This window comes from Caretta caretta, chromosome 16 (assembly GCF_965140235.1).
Source record: "Caretta caretta isolate rCarCar2 chromosome 16, rCarCar1.hap1, whole genome shotgun sequence".
NCBI lineage: Eukaryota > Metazoa > Chordata > Testudines > Cheloniidae > Caretta > Caretta caretta.
The window spans coordinates 18,065,725-18,080,720 of record NC_134221.1 but is presented as its reverse complement, the minus strand read 5'-3'; the positions used below and the strand labels follow the sequence as shown (position 1 = coordinate 18,080,720).

Sequence of the window (14,996 nt, the reverse complement as noted above, 5' to 3'; positions counted from 1 at the left end):
CGGACCAGTACAGAACCCAGACAGCCCGCGCAGCGTGCAATGCTGTCTGCCGAGCCTTAGAGGGTGCAAACGCTCCCAAAGCCAATTGTCTGAAGCCACACAATTAAGGATTGAGGTGCACAGCCACAGCTGGGGAGTGGGGGAAGCTGACGACAGCAGAAGCAGGGGTGTATCACATCAGGGCTCTCACTGCACCTGTTCTCACTCAGTCTGGCTCCCGCCAGCCATCCCAGTCCCTCCTCTTTTGTGGGCGCATCAAAGCCCTTCAAACTCATCCAGAACACAGCAAAAAGTGCAGCAGGTCTTCCCAAGTGGGACAATGCTCCTGAGCCCCCTGCACTCCCCACCACTTCCTCTCAATGCCCTCCATCGACTCCATAACTGCAGTTAACATCTTCACAACCACAGCAAGGACTCACTGCTGCAGAATGGCCGGCAGGATGGAGTCTCTAGCCCGGGAACTGCTTTGAATGGCCTGCTTTTGTGGGGGAGGAGTGTCAAATATTTCTGTCTAGGGACTGACCTCCCTGTAGTTTACTGAGCAGGGGTCTTTACGTTTCTGTCTGCATTAATAATTCCAAAGCCTGGAAGTCCCTGGTCCAAACTACCCACCCCACACACAAACACACACACACACACCGCTGCCGGGCACTTGCTGGCTGCCACCCTCCAGCCCAGAGGTGGCTGTATCCTGGTGGTGCTGCATCTAATCCCAACACTCTGGAGTCTAACACGCCACAGAAATGCAAACCGCTGGTGCGCTATTATAAACTAACTCAGAGCCAAGCCGGCTACAAGTGCAGAGCAGAGCCCAGCAGAAGCAGTCAGCTGGGCATGGTACACTCTTCTCTCAACCACCCTGGTCGGAAAACATGACTCCCATCGCAGGCCCAGGGCAGGGCATGACCCCTCTCTTCAGAATTCAGTGTCGAGCCCGAAACTGCCCGGACTCGGGCCTTGGCTCGCTTTCACCCTCTTTGGATGGCAGCCAAATGGTCACGTACCGATTCAGGCCAGACAGTTTCAGAGCAACGTGGTTCCAAAAAGACCGAGCATTGCAAGGTCTCCAACAGGGACGAGTGCTACTGTGGAAGGCACTCCTGTTCCTTTCCTTGTCCAGCAGGAGGCGCTGTTCTGCAAACCAGCCGACATACTTCAGGAGGAACTCTCCCACTCTTCCACTTTACAAGTAGGGCAGCCCCCAGAAAACCTCGCCAGCACTGCAGTGCTCCCTCAGCCCCGTGCTCCTTTCCGGCTCTGGTGTAGGACTGACACCAGCAAGTTCCAGGCCTGGGTCTGCCCAGTCCCAGCATAATTTGCCAGCCTTGCGAGCTGAAGGCAGGGCTCAGTCGATGAGGAATATGTGAATGACATGACAAAGAGAGAGAGAGGGACCAAAGACCTTTAGAAGAGGGCTGCTTGTGGGGCATGACGGGCGAGGCCCCCGCTCCATCTCTGTCCTGAGAGCTGCAGTTAGTTCCAGACAGTCAAGGCTCTTTGCAGATCTCGCTGTTCCGTGTTATTTCAAGACAAGAATGCCAGTGATAGTAAATAAGTGCGAGGGGGAGGAAAGGGGCGTTGCAGATAAGAAAGCTGGACTCCTGCTGGAGAAGGGGAGAGAGAGAAGAGACAGATTTCTCTGCTGACTTCCCACTCACCACTAACAGCTACTGAGAAATCTTAACATGATCACCCTGCTACCACGAGGCAGTAACGAAGGTCCTGTTGGATTTTCATCCCCATACACTACCGGGTACAGATGGGCCAGATCTGGTCACAGGCTCCTGCCTGTACAAGGAGCCTTATCTGAAACCTCCCACCCACAAATCTTGGGGCAGTTTATATCCAGACCCAAACTTTGCTGCTTGGATCTGCCTGTCGCATGGCCCCAACACAACAGTGTCACCATCACAAACCTTTGGGATTCACAGCGACCCCTACGAACCAGGACACGATGCTGATCCAAGAGAGGCATTAGCTGTTCAATGGCCTGTTCGGTGAGTTGACGGTTTGGGTTGTGCTACAAATGGGCAGGTGACAAAACCGCCTACTCTAACTTCCACCCTTCTTCATAGTATCAGCACAGAGCCCCGCTACCGATCAGGCAGACTCACTACTGCCCTCTCTCCCCCACAGAGGTGGTTCCCAACAGATCACACCTGAGGGACCAGCTTGCCTCAGGTCTGTGGCTATGTGGTAGTCTCCAAGGTGCTCTCCCTAGATCCCCTCATCACACACAAAAGGCAAACACCCAAGCTGACGAACAGAAATGAAAAGCTGCTTCTTTGTTGGTCCCTGAGCACCAGGGGTAGTAAGTGGCGCTTTCTGTAAGCACGTGTTTTCATTTCCTAGGAAAGGAGGGTGCTGTGAGCCCCAGGACTTTCACTTTGATGCTGGGCATGTCCACCAGAAGCCTCTGTTCAAACGGTAGCCTTCGAGTTCAGAGGGCAGAGAAACAGAGCCAGATCCTCCACTGGTGCAAGGCCGCATAGCGCTGTTAAAGCAGCAGTGATTTGCACCAGCTGAGGATCTGGTCCATGGAGAGGAGGGACCAGCCGTGACTAACCCTTGCCCCTCCAGTACCCCCAGATATGGATATTCTACTACACTCCCATGGGGGATGACATTTTGCCACGGTAGTGGCCTGCTCCTTCTGCTCAACAGAGCACACTGTGGGCCCTCACGGACTGCGCTTCGCATTTCCAACTGGCAAATCAATGTCAATCCCCAGAAATGTCTTGAGCGGGTGAGACAGAACGAACATGCTTAAAGCACTGCAGCTTCTCGCTTCAGATCAGCAGCAATAATCGACCGGGGGAGCCGCTTCCCAAGTACCCAGTACGACAGAGGAGGCCCCACAGCAAATGTCTGATCCCAACTCGATGACAAAAAGCATTTCTCTCCTCTGGGAAATCTGTTCACATGTGTTTGCCTGCGACACAGCCAGGCTCCGCCTTGTAAAGTACAGTTGCCACGGCAGAGCCCCAACTTAGACACCTGTTCAAATCCTCCCAAGGGACTGCAGGGTTATTTTTCCTCTGATTTATGTTGTGTGTAAAGTGAGGAATGAGCAACAAAGCTTTTACAGGGTAAGGTGATACATGAGGGACGGGGGCATTTCTCGAGGGGCAGAGGTGTTCCATCGCCTCTCCACCCAGGGAAAAAAAGGGTTCCTCTTAGCTCAGTTCTGCCCCTCTCCTCACGCAGGTACTCAAGGGAAGGACGATACCTTTGCTGAACAGATGTCGAGAAGCACGCCTTCAGGAAGGTCAGACTCCACACCCAGGTGCGTAGGCTGGTTGAGTTTTCCGGAGCTTATGTCAACTTGCTCTGACGGCTGCTCCTCAACATTATCCCTTGAGGAATAACCCTTGCTGAGTGCACCTGGGTTTTGCTCCTGCAGAGTCAATCCACCAGCCTGTAGTGCCATGCAAAACTTAGGCTGTGCACCCAAACTTTGACCTCAGCCCTGGAATTCACTGTATTCGATCATCATCCCCATCCCCGGTAGGGGTTTCCAGTGATTGGGAAGAAGGCAACCACTGATCTCAATGACCGGGTCCAGAAACAAAGTCATTTTGCCAGGAACTTGTGGGGAGATGGAGGGGAGGGTTGAATGACGCATGATTCGAGTGACTTTTGGCTGACCTCAAATCAACAAAAGTCGAGGAAGAACTGACCAAACCCCTTAGTAGGTCGGATATAGAGGAGACAGTTGCATAACACATCCCAGCTAGTGCATGCTACAGATTCACCTGTTCTCGGCACTGATCTGGAGAGCCTGGCAGTCCATATTCACTGAACTGAGTTGGGCTACACGTTGCTTTCACCGGTATCTTGATGGAGAAAGGAGTTCAGAGCGAAGAAGAAAAAGGTCTGAGCTCTATTCCTGACTCTGCTGCTGGGCGACCTTGGGCCAGGCACTATATGTCTCAGTTCCCAATCTGTAAAAGGGGGGGCAGTTTTCGTTCCTTGCTCTCTTTTGTCTGCCTTGTCAGTTCAGATTGTAAACTCTCTGAGGCCGAGACTGTGTCTTACTATATGTTTGTACAGCACCTAGTGCAACGGAGCCCTGATCTCAACTGCCTTTTAATCTCTACATGATACAGGGAAACCTATCTGCACAGGAGCTGTAACAGATCTATAGCACTGGGCTGCAGGGTTGGTCATAGAGACCCTATTCGTTTTTCATCACAGAACATAACAATTGGTCCACCTAGCCTGGTATCTTGTCTCCAACAGTGGCCAATGCCAGAGGCTTCCCAGGGAAGTGTATAAACCGGACCAGGACCCAAACCACAACGTTCAGATCTGGATTCAAACTTCAAGGATGCTTGGATCCAGATTTGGGAGGTTGTTTAGGGCCCATTTTCTATATAATCCCCTATTAACACACCCAGCTGTACGATATTATACCTTGGGGACGTTTCTTCTGGATCCCGGTTAGTGATCTCAGTATCCCCTGCCCGTACTCCAGAATTATCTAGGGGAGCTTTGCCTGCTCCCAGGAGCAGATATGATCTTTCAGGCAACTCTCCAGTGATCCCTGCGTGACACATCGGAAGCAGCCCTTGCTTCCTCTGTCCTCCGCCTTCTGCAACGGTCTGGGGAGAATTTCTTTTTCCAGGCTTGTTAAGGAGCCAGCTCCCCTCCCTGCCCTTCACGGAGGAAACTTAGCAAGAGCAACACAAGGTGTTTGGAATGTGCTATACGCACACACCCCTCCTTGTCCCACCTGTCAGCAAGTTGCACGTACTGTGGTTGCTTCATAATTCTGGCTCTGTTCCCAATTAAACGAAGCACTCAGGTGGTTCACGTTCTCCAGCCGCGGTGAGCCTGACTTCAGCAGCCTTTTCCATCCACGCTGATGGAGTTTTAAAAGCTGTGCCAGGATTTTGATGATGATGGTATTGATGATGGTTGTTGCTGCTGCTGTTTTCCCAGACATTAATGCCTCCTCATTTCACCCACAAGACGTTCACGGGAGGATCGTTCCCAGGGGACAGCACCCACCCCTGGCTACAAAACCCAGCCAAAAAAACCTCGGTAGGCAGGGAGGGAGCATGTCTCCCTGATCTTAGCAGTTCTGCCCTGCCAGCCCCTGAAATCCACCTCAGAACCAGCGGGAGCACTAGGTCAAGATTTTAGGTGAGGCCCTAGCTGCACATGTTTTCCTTAATTAAGGGCTCTCTTTGAAAGTGATCTGTTGGGGCTACCGTACTGTTCAGTGGGGCGTGGGTGCCTCCCTCGAGTCATCCTGCTTCTGCTGCTACGGAGCCCTCCATCCTTATCGTAAAATGCCCCACTGTGCAGCCTGGGATCTCAGAGCAGCTGCCCACCCCTGGATCTGATCTTTATCCATTCTATTGCTTTGCCAGCGTGCCCCCTCACTTTAGCTTGCAGGCAGCATGGATCCTTCATCTGGAAGGGTTTCTAACCGCTGGGACTGGGGCGCAGAGTTGGGACAAAGGTGGCTTTATTTTACACTGATGCCCATTGGCAGAACCGCTGTTATTCCAAGCGACAGGCCCCAAGAAGCTTTAATTCAGTGCCCAGCCCATTGAACCAGGGCTCTGAGCCCTGACAGCAAATCTGAGACCCCCCAGGGTGTACACAAGGCACTGAGCCACCCCCAAATTGTTACCATCCCCACGGGCCTGCTTAAAAAACCACAAGGGAAAGGCTGGACACTCAAACTCATAGGTGGGGGAGGAGAAGGAACTGACTTTGGGGGTCGTACCTGAAAAGCCCATTCCCCAGCCACACAGGGGTTCTGACCCATTTGACCACTGGGCCAGAGGCGGCTATGCCTGTGGCTCTCTAGCGACCCACTCTGGCTGTTTGAAAAGGCAGCACGATGGACTAGTCTGCCCCGTAGCTGGGAGTGAGCCTCCCAGCTCGGGCAGACAGACGCAGGCTTGTGGGGCCCGAGCTGGCATGCTAAAAATAGGTGGGTGGATGTTGGAGCCCTGGCTCTCAAGCCCTCCTGACGGGGGCTGCGACATCCACACGGTTATTGTTAGCACGCAAACTTGAGCCCCACCAGCACACGTCTGTCTGCCTGGGCTGTGGGGGGGCTCGCGGCCAGCTGCAGTGTAGACATACTCTGGGTGGCTTTTCCCGCGGGCAGGGATAGGAGACAGGACCCAGAGAGGTGCCCGCTAAGATCAAAGCACTTCAGGGAAACGACCATGCTTAAGAAATCAGCCAGGAGGGCAAAGTTATGATTCGAAGACATTCCTGGTTTTGTGTGGCTTTCTTGAAGGACGGCCCAGAGGAGAAGATGCTCTTCAAGCCACGGCAGATAATAACAGCTCCAGACAAAACACTTCCTGTTCTAACAATGGGAGACAATTAGCACAAGTCATGATGAGGGGATCATCTTTTATCTGCTCTGTTCTATCAAAACAAAAAAGCTTAATGGTCAAGTTTGTGGGGGGAGAGGGCATTGTTAAAGTTTTTGTGCCATTTCTTGGCCCAGCGCTGTCCATTTAATGGTGCAATCCAAAGCGCATTGTCTCTCTAGAGAAACTATGATGGAGAGACTCAAAAGCTAACATTAGGGCTGCTGCTCAGGACTCCTGGGTTCTATCCCAGCCCGGCTCCTGCCTCACTTAACAGTTTTGTGCCTCAGTTTTGTACATAGGGTAGAACAATATCTGCGCTTGCCAAGAGGGTCGTGAGAATTGATGAATAGTTTGTCAAGTGCTTTGACAGCCACAGGTCAAAAGCACCACATGGAAATTGGAGGCCAGAATATCCCAAACAGCACAGCTCCTATGTAGGCACCAAAACGGAGCGCTGGAAGTGTGGCCAACAGAATTCTGCTGTCCCAGCAACCTCTGACCGGGCCACTCCACTCATCATGTAGTTTCACGGGAAGGCAAGTTGGCTCCAGCTGAGGACAGATATGTCCACTGGCTTGACTCACTTGCCTCTCAGCTAGGAAGGCCTGGCATTCAAACCCTGGCTCCGATCACAAGTGCAGTGAGGTTAGAGGTTTTGCCTTGTCCCTTAGTTGTTAATTGCTCACAACACTACACAATCTGGCTTTATTGGCGGTCCCTGCTCAGGAGACGCGCAGAGCTGCATGGACGGTGAGTTGCAGGCCAAGACTGAGTGGAATTGCTGGAAGGAGAGTAGCCGAGCAGGGCTGAGGGGCTCACAGGATGGAGTCCTCCTCTCATGACCATTTAGCCTTGCTAAATTCACGCACACTAAAACCAGAAATGAAATCTCTTCCCAAAGAGAGCGCCCATAAACCAGCACATCACTTAACGCACACCCCCTCCCCTTGTGGACAAACAGCTGAGTGATGGAACTGCCCTCCAGAGCAGAATGCATCAGAGTCACCATCAATGCACATTCATGGAGCCACAGTTCTTCCTACAGGGCCTGCTGCCCTTTTGTGCGGGGGCACCCCCAGCTCCTATTGATTTAGTAGGAGTCGAGGGTGCTTTGCGCAGGTGGAGAACCAGGCCTTTACGGTGGAATTGGTCACACCCACTCCAGTCCCCTGTGTGGTCTGGCAACAGCTGCGGCCAGGTTCCAGTCTATTCACGGTTCTAGATGCATTAGCTCTTCTGCCTGTTGATTTGCTAAGAAGGGCCGGGGAGGGGGAAGAGCAGCTACGCTGCAGGCTTCTTCGAGTGCTGTGTTCTTTATGGGAACCATGCCCATTTACTAGCGCACAGCCAGGGAAAGGGCTCCGGACTTGGTTATTTATGAGTGTCTGAGAGAGGGGCATATGCTTAGGCCACTTGCAAGGATCCCTAAACTGGTACTGAAGCCCTCCCTCAGCAGGTGGCTACATCTCTCCAAAGCAGCCTCTACCAATCCAGCTTATGTGCTCAATTTCTATCCATTAGGCTTCCCCTTCCTCCCCCCCCACACACACACCTCCCCCAGCCATCCAAAAGCTGTTGGCCATCAGTGTGTTCCCTGCAGAGATGGCAACCTCACTACAGAATGCAAGTTCTCCTCTGAAAAGCACACTCCCTGCGTGGATCTACTTACAAGCTATTGGAAACAGAAGCAGACAAGGATGCAAAAATTAGGCACAAATCCTTAAAAAAAGAAGCAAACGCCTTCTGGGCTAGCCGGCATCCTAAGCATCAGATAAGCCACACGCACCTCCCACTCTGACCTCAATGCAAAAGAGTCCAGCAATGCAGGGGATCAGCCCCCTCGGCTAGACCTATATCTCAAAGACTTTATTCTAGCATTTGCGGATACCGACTAACACAGCTGCTACTCTGAAACCTGTTTTTATTCTAGCATTGCAGTTCTTCATTCTGCTGACACTCCAAAGAGAAAGACAGACACTCCCATGAGTCCACTCCACTCCCAACCACGCAGTGCCCCACAGCACAGTTCTCAGCACAATTCAGTCCACAGACCACCCAGCAGGGATGCACTAGTCCAACCCATGGACTAGAGTTTGGGAACCACAGTGTGCCAGAGATCAAATGCAGACAGGAACAGCAATCAGCTCATTTCGAGTCCTCTTCACCTCCCATCTCTCCAGGAATCTGAACTCCAGTTGGCTCGCAATTATCTGTTATCATGAGTTCCCTACTTCAGGAAGTGGCCCCTTTTCTTCATATCGGATGTTGTATTTCACTCCAGACAAGGTCCCAGAATGAATTCCCAATGGCCAGACTGGAGGGAGGAGACAGATTTCCAAGGTCTAACCACTAGGAAATATAATATTGGGGAGCACCCCTGCACTGGCCAGTGGAAAGACTTGGGTCTTTCCCATAACTAATTCCTATGACTCTTTACCACACAGTTCCATGAAAAATTACTGTCCCACAAAAGGGAGAATTCCTGATGGCAGGGTAGATGCCAAAGACTTATAGGAATAACCAGGGTGATGTGATAGTAGCTAGCTCCTTATTCTGAAGGCCTGAGCCTCCTGGCCTTCAGAATAATCCTAACGAGAGGTAAGAATCTGACAGCTGCATAGGGCACTTGATCCGGATGCAGGAATTTCTGAGTTCTGATCAGTAGGGATTGACTCACCAGGGAACCATTCCAAAGCCTATTGAAGTCTTTCCATTAGCATCATTAGGGCGTAGTATCAGGACCTAGGGTGCTTTCAGGAAAGTTACATACCATTTTATGTCTGAATGTCCCCATCTGTAGATCAGTGATAACACTGTTTCTTTACCTATCTTGCAAGGATCTTCATTTGTTCCCTTCTGCAAAGGACAGTACGTGCTACATGCTATAGATAGAATCTACAGTCTAACACTGTGGTTTTGATTCTAACAATATAAACAGTTCACTCTTCCTAAATACGTAGATTTTATCCTAACTCTAATCTATACGAGAGGAGCACTGAATCTGAAACTGTCCCTTTAAATCTGTCCATCGGAAGCACAAGAAGAGGCATCCGCCTTGCAAACCCAACTGTGCATCATTCAACTCTCATTTTGATGGTTAAAAATTCATTAATGAGAGCAGATTGGTATTATATCGCTGCCTTAATTAAAGAGGGCTACGGAACAGCATTTTAAATAGCAATGTCATTTTCTAATTGACACAGCTACATTATAAAGAAAAATACTTAAACAGAACTTGTAACTGAGCTGGTTTCTCCTGATGGCAGGGCTCATTTTGGCTTAAATTTTTAATCCACTCATGAAATATTTACCGGCAAGGAAAGGGATAATGTTTCTCAAGGTGTACAGTTCCTCTTCTCCTGCCTGTGTCCACAACAGCAGACGCATTCCAAGGTTATTGTTGTGGGGAGTGCTGCTTCATGGCTGCTGACTGGAAATTCCTTAGGACCATTTCAAGAACATGCTTGGGCATCTACATGTGTATAACACCAGAAACCGGCAGTCGCTTTTTCATCCCCCATGAGGAGCACCACCATCACGGCCACAGCTGTCGAACCTTCCCACAGCAACTAAGAAAAGTCCTCCCACTTCTCCACCAAGGAAACTGTGTTTCTTCTTTTAGCAACCAAACCCTAACAACATCGCCCCAAGCACCAAAATCCTCCAGACTTGCAGAGACACATGCTGCATGACAACTTTCTCCGCCGAGGAACCAAAGAGCTAAATGCTGAGTGATGCTGAGCACTTGCGAATCGCATACAGTGCTGAGCACGGGATGATGGATGGATCTCCTCTGACTTCACTGCAAGTTGCATTGTTTAGGATTTGGCCCCACGCCTTCTGCCTTCCATCTCAGGCCACGTCCAGATGCCAAATCTCAGCAGAAGACACCCACATGCTCACACGCATACACCCTGCCCTGCAACTACCAACCCTCTCCCACCCTATCTAACACGTCCACACACTCTGACCCCTTTAGCCGGCACACGCATTCATACCCTCCCATCACGGTGTCATTAGCAGACACCTCCTGTTTACCATTTTAAAAATCAGGTCACCTCATCAGCACCTGGGCAGCAAATATGGCATGAAAACTGCAGCCCATGCAATCAGGGCGAGCTGCAGTGCTTAATTCTCCTTTGTCCTCCGTCTGGCATCGCCACTGCACCTGTGTGACGCGGGTGCCAAGTGATGGTTACATGCCAGCGCCGAGGAGCGGAGAATTCTCACTTGCTAACGTTTGATGGCTGCTTTGGCCAAAGTGGCGTGCATGTAAACAGAGGCACGGGGGGGGGGGGGGAGAGGAGCAGTGGATAGTCACGCCGACGCGTGTGCCTGGGTCACATCCCAGGACCAGAGAAGCCAATGGCAGTTTGGCAACTGAATTCAGTCGGACCCTGGATTTGACCATGTGAGTCTAGTGCAGCACCAGAGCAAAGGAGCAATGGGGTCCTGTGGATGGCAAAGTCAGGAGACGGGGCGGGGGGTCTATTCCTAGCTCAGCCACTGACTTTCTAAGCAACCTTCAGGAAGTCACACACCCTGGCGGCCTGTCAGGTTACCTCCCTTCTGTAAAATGTCACTGGGTCCCTCCTTTAGGAAGTGCTTCGACAGCGGGGGCTGCAACGGGAAGTGCTAATGGTTAACAGCCAGCGCTGGAGGTACCTGTTCAAGGTGATCTGGGAGGGGCAGACTCCCAAGACCTGAGCTTTAGCTGGGGGAGGAGGAGGAAGGTGACATTACACCTGTCTGTGTTTGTTTGTTGAGATCCATGCCCGGCCCTCCCTGCTGTCCCCCTGCTGCCTCGTCACACTCTGCCGTTTCACAACTGATCAGGATTTTCAGAAGCAAAAATGTCATCACACGGCAGGGCAGTTTGGTTTGGGTTTTGTTTTGTTTTTCAAGGCAGAAGATTTGGTTGGGGGGGAAGGAAGGAAGGCAAGTCACAGCGAGCAAAGGGCAGCCACATCAGTTTCTTCCACCCGCCTCCATGCGGTTTTCCGAGGAGCCTCTTACAAAGTCGTCTCTTCGCCTCCCTTCTCCCTGTGTCTTTGGAACAGCTCCCTGATTTGGACAATAGCCAGACTAAAGGCCAGATCCCTAATTCTGCGGTGTAACGCTGCAGTAACGCCACAGACGCCGACGCGGATTTACACCAGCATAACTGAGGTCAGGAGGTGTCCTGAAGGCCTTCAAGCTGGAGGTGTAATTCTCAGCTCGGAGAGACATACCCGTGCTAGCTCTTGTCGAGCTAGCATGCTAAAAATAGCGAGTAGCCATGGCGGTGTGAGGGGGGCGCTAGCTGACTGACTATGTGCCTCGCTTACGTACTTGGGACGGCTAGAGCCTCTCCTGGCGCTCACGCCTGCAAGGCTACAGTCTATTTCTAGTGTGCTAGGTAGACCAGAGCTAGCGCAGGTAGATCTCCTTGCACTGGGAATTACACCCCCAGACCAAAGTGTAGATGTCCCCTGAGTGTCCATGGCTTCGTATTCAGCAGTGACTTTCATTGGAATGGTCACAGCTTGACTGGCACATAAACCACAGGGAATTAATTCTCAATCAACCGAAAGCTGGTTTGGTTTTGTTTAGTTTTCCCCAGTGCTGAGAATTAGCTTTGGAGGATGAACAAATAGGAGGCGTTCTTGCAAGAAGAGCCCGGAATAAAAATGATGAGGGGGCTGGAGCACATGACTTACGAGGAGAGGTTGAGAGAATTGGGCTTATTTAGTCTGCGGAAGAGAAGAATGAGGGGGGATTTGATAGCTGCTTTCAACGACCTGAAAGGGGGTTCCAAAGAGGATGGATCTAGTCTGTTCTCAGTGGTAGCAGATGACAGAACAAGGAGTAATGGTCTCAAGTTGCAGTGGGGGTGGTTTAGGTTGGATATTAGGAAAAACTTTTTCACTAGGAGGGTGATGAAGCACTGGAATGGGTTACCTAGGGAAGTGGTGGAAGAATCTCCTTCCTTAGAGGTTTTCAAGGTCAGGCTTGACAAAGCCCGGGCTGGGATGATTTAGTTGGGGATTGGTCCTGCTTTGAGCAGGGGGTTGGACGAGATGACTTCCTGAGGTCCCTTCCAACCCTGATATTCTACGATTCCATGAAAAGAAAGACCAGGGGAGAAGCCTTCAGAAACTTGCACTGCAAAACTCACCACTGCCTGCAATTTCTCTCTGCCTTTTCTCATCCCCCAGACCCAGAGCTTATGTCTCTGTTCCCCACGCCACCACAGGCTAATACCTCACATGAGCCTGCTCCTTCATTTTATATCCTGTCACGAGAGGCTGAAATTGTCCAACTGGCTGACAGAGGATCTGGACAGGCTATTTAATCAGAGAGAGCGATTCCGCTGTAATTTCTTCTGATGAAGGATTACAGATGCTACATTTCTAGCCATCTGGCAGCGGGTCTATGTTTCCTGCTTCCCTGCAGCTCACGTTCTCAGGAGGAGAAGAGAGCAAGAGAGATCAAAAATTAATGGGAGGACGGAAGGGGCTGGGGTGGGAGAGAGACGGGGTTGGGGAGGGGACGTAGAGAAACCCACCCCACGTGCCAAGTAATCCATCCTCTACAGCTGCCTCCTTGGAAGCTACAGAGCATGGCACTGCAGAAGACATGATGGCAAAGGAAAGAAGTCGGAGCACTTGAATGATTCCCGAGCAATAAGCAGGCACAGAGGATGGCACAGCACGCTGCGATTTGATCTCTTAATAGCCAATCTGTCCCCATTTGTTTGTCCCAGCCATGGATCCAAAGCAGCAGCTGCTGCCACAACAAGCCATGAGTGAGATGCCAATCCACCCCATTTTACCTTGTCCATCCCACCAGGAAAGCAGGCCACCGTTTCAGGAAGCAGCAAAGCCACCTGGAGTAGTACAGACGGGTGTCTTGCTCTTAGCCCCCAATTCCTGTGCATTGCATAGGGCAGTGCTCTGTCCCCTGTCGGCAAACTCTGTGTCAGTGATTTATTATCGGTAGTGTAGTAGCGGTCATGAGCCCCGATCCTGGACTAGGGCCCTACTGTGCACAAATCTGGAGTAACCGTATTGATATGCGTGCCAATTAAATTAAACTGGATTTACACCCAAGTAAATTCATCATCGGTATTATTGCAGGTGCTCCAGTGCCTAGAAAGCTGTTGTGTTTGGTGCTGTATGAAAGTATAGGGAGAGAGATTCCCTGCCTCAAAGGGTTTGCAATCTAACTACACAGTCAAAGAGAGCAGTATGATTATCCCCATTTTACAGATGGGGAAGAGAGGCACGGATTTTTAAAAGTGATTAGCAATTTGGGGTGCCTGGATTTTGTGGGGCTCACTTTTAGTTTTCTTAAACCAGTCTGTGTTTGGAAAGTGCTGAGCACCCACCCTCTGAAAATGAGGCTTTTTACGGCGCCTCCAACTGGGCACCCAAAATAATTAGTCACTTTTGAAAGTTCTAGCCGGACAGACTAAGGAACGTGGCCAAGGTCACACCCTGAGTCTGTGTCGGAGCCAGGAGCGGAACCCATTTCCCCAGTGCCCTAGGGTAGTGCCTTAACCCCAAGGTCATGCTTCCTCTTCGAGTGAGCTCTTTCACCAATGGCACTCGAGTAGCTCCACTGAGGTTAGTGATTCATGCAGGCATCAGTGAGCAGAGAATCAGGCCCATTGACTTCGCTGGAGTTACTCTGTATTTACATTAGCGTAGCTGGGTCACAAGGCGGGTGGTCTTGTGGAAGCACCTGATGCTGCACGCACATAGAGTGCTGAAGCTGGGATTAGGACCTGGTTGTGACTGGAGAGCACATTCAGGCTCCCAGAGGATGGGTAAGAAGTGTCTCACTTAACTTCCCAATGGGAATTAGGTGCCTAAATACCTTGACAGGTTTCAGAGTAGCAGCCATGTTAGTCTGTATCCGCAAAAAGAAAAGGAGGACTTAACTCTAAGGTGCCACAAGTCCTCCTTGTCTTTTTGTAAATACCTTGAGGATCCTGGCTATGCCCTGCCTTTCTCAGCAAGACCACAGGACTTCTGACGATCATACAGTCCTGGGGATGGCACGGCCCATGGAGGAGACAGAATTGCAGGGACGGCCACACCACACACCACTGCCACTGGGAAAGCACAGTGCAAGCCACCTGGACCGGCAGCCTAGACTAGAACCGGTATTCCAACAGCTCCAGCGTTTGGGGCCCAACACCAAACTGCAGATGCTGTCACTCTTTCAGGCACTAGTACAAGGCATCTGTGCTTATGCTAATATGACTAGATGCGGAGGGGCCCAGGCACAAATGCAAGGGAGCCCATCAGCCCTACTAGCCTAACGAATAATTTACAGACGATCAGTTCTACAGCTCACACACACACACCCAGCACCGGAGGTGGAATCAGAAACTCGGAGGTGCTTGGCTGCTCCACGCTCTGCTTTGCAAACAAAGGGCAGCTCTCTCTTATTGCCAAGAGCTGGAGCAGAACCGTTGCAGGCTCAGTGCATTAAAAATAACTGAGGGGAAGGGCTCTCACTTCATTACTTTCGACAGAACTGGGTCTTGGTCACGCCAGCTGTTCACTTCGGAGAAATCAAAGGAGCTGTTTGTCATGGATTCCCTCACACAGCTCAGGTGTGAAGTGCCCAAATTCAAGCTCATCCAGGCCTTGGGGGTTT

At 51.1% G+C, this 14,996-nt stretch overlaps 1 protein-coding gene across 3 annotated transcripts in view; it reads right to left on the bottom strand.

Annotated features, from left to right (window-relative positions):
• Nucleotides 1-14,996, bottom strand: part of RXRA (retinoid X receptor alpha) — a 228,856-nt gene that overhangs the window by 163,948 nt on the left and 49,912 nt on the right. Inside the window, exon 1 of one of the 3 annotated variants that reach the window (XM_075120337.1) lies at nt 1,005-1,394. The exons of the other annotated variants lie outside the window; for them this stretch is intronic. The gene's annotated coding sequence lies outside the window, so the exon portion shown is untranslated. Of the gene's footprint in view, nt 1-1,004; nt 1,395-14,996 lie in introns of those variants that run through there. 3 annotated transcript variants of the gene reach the window in all.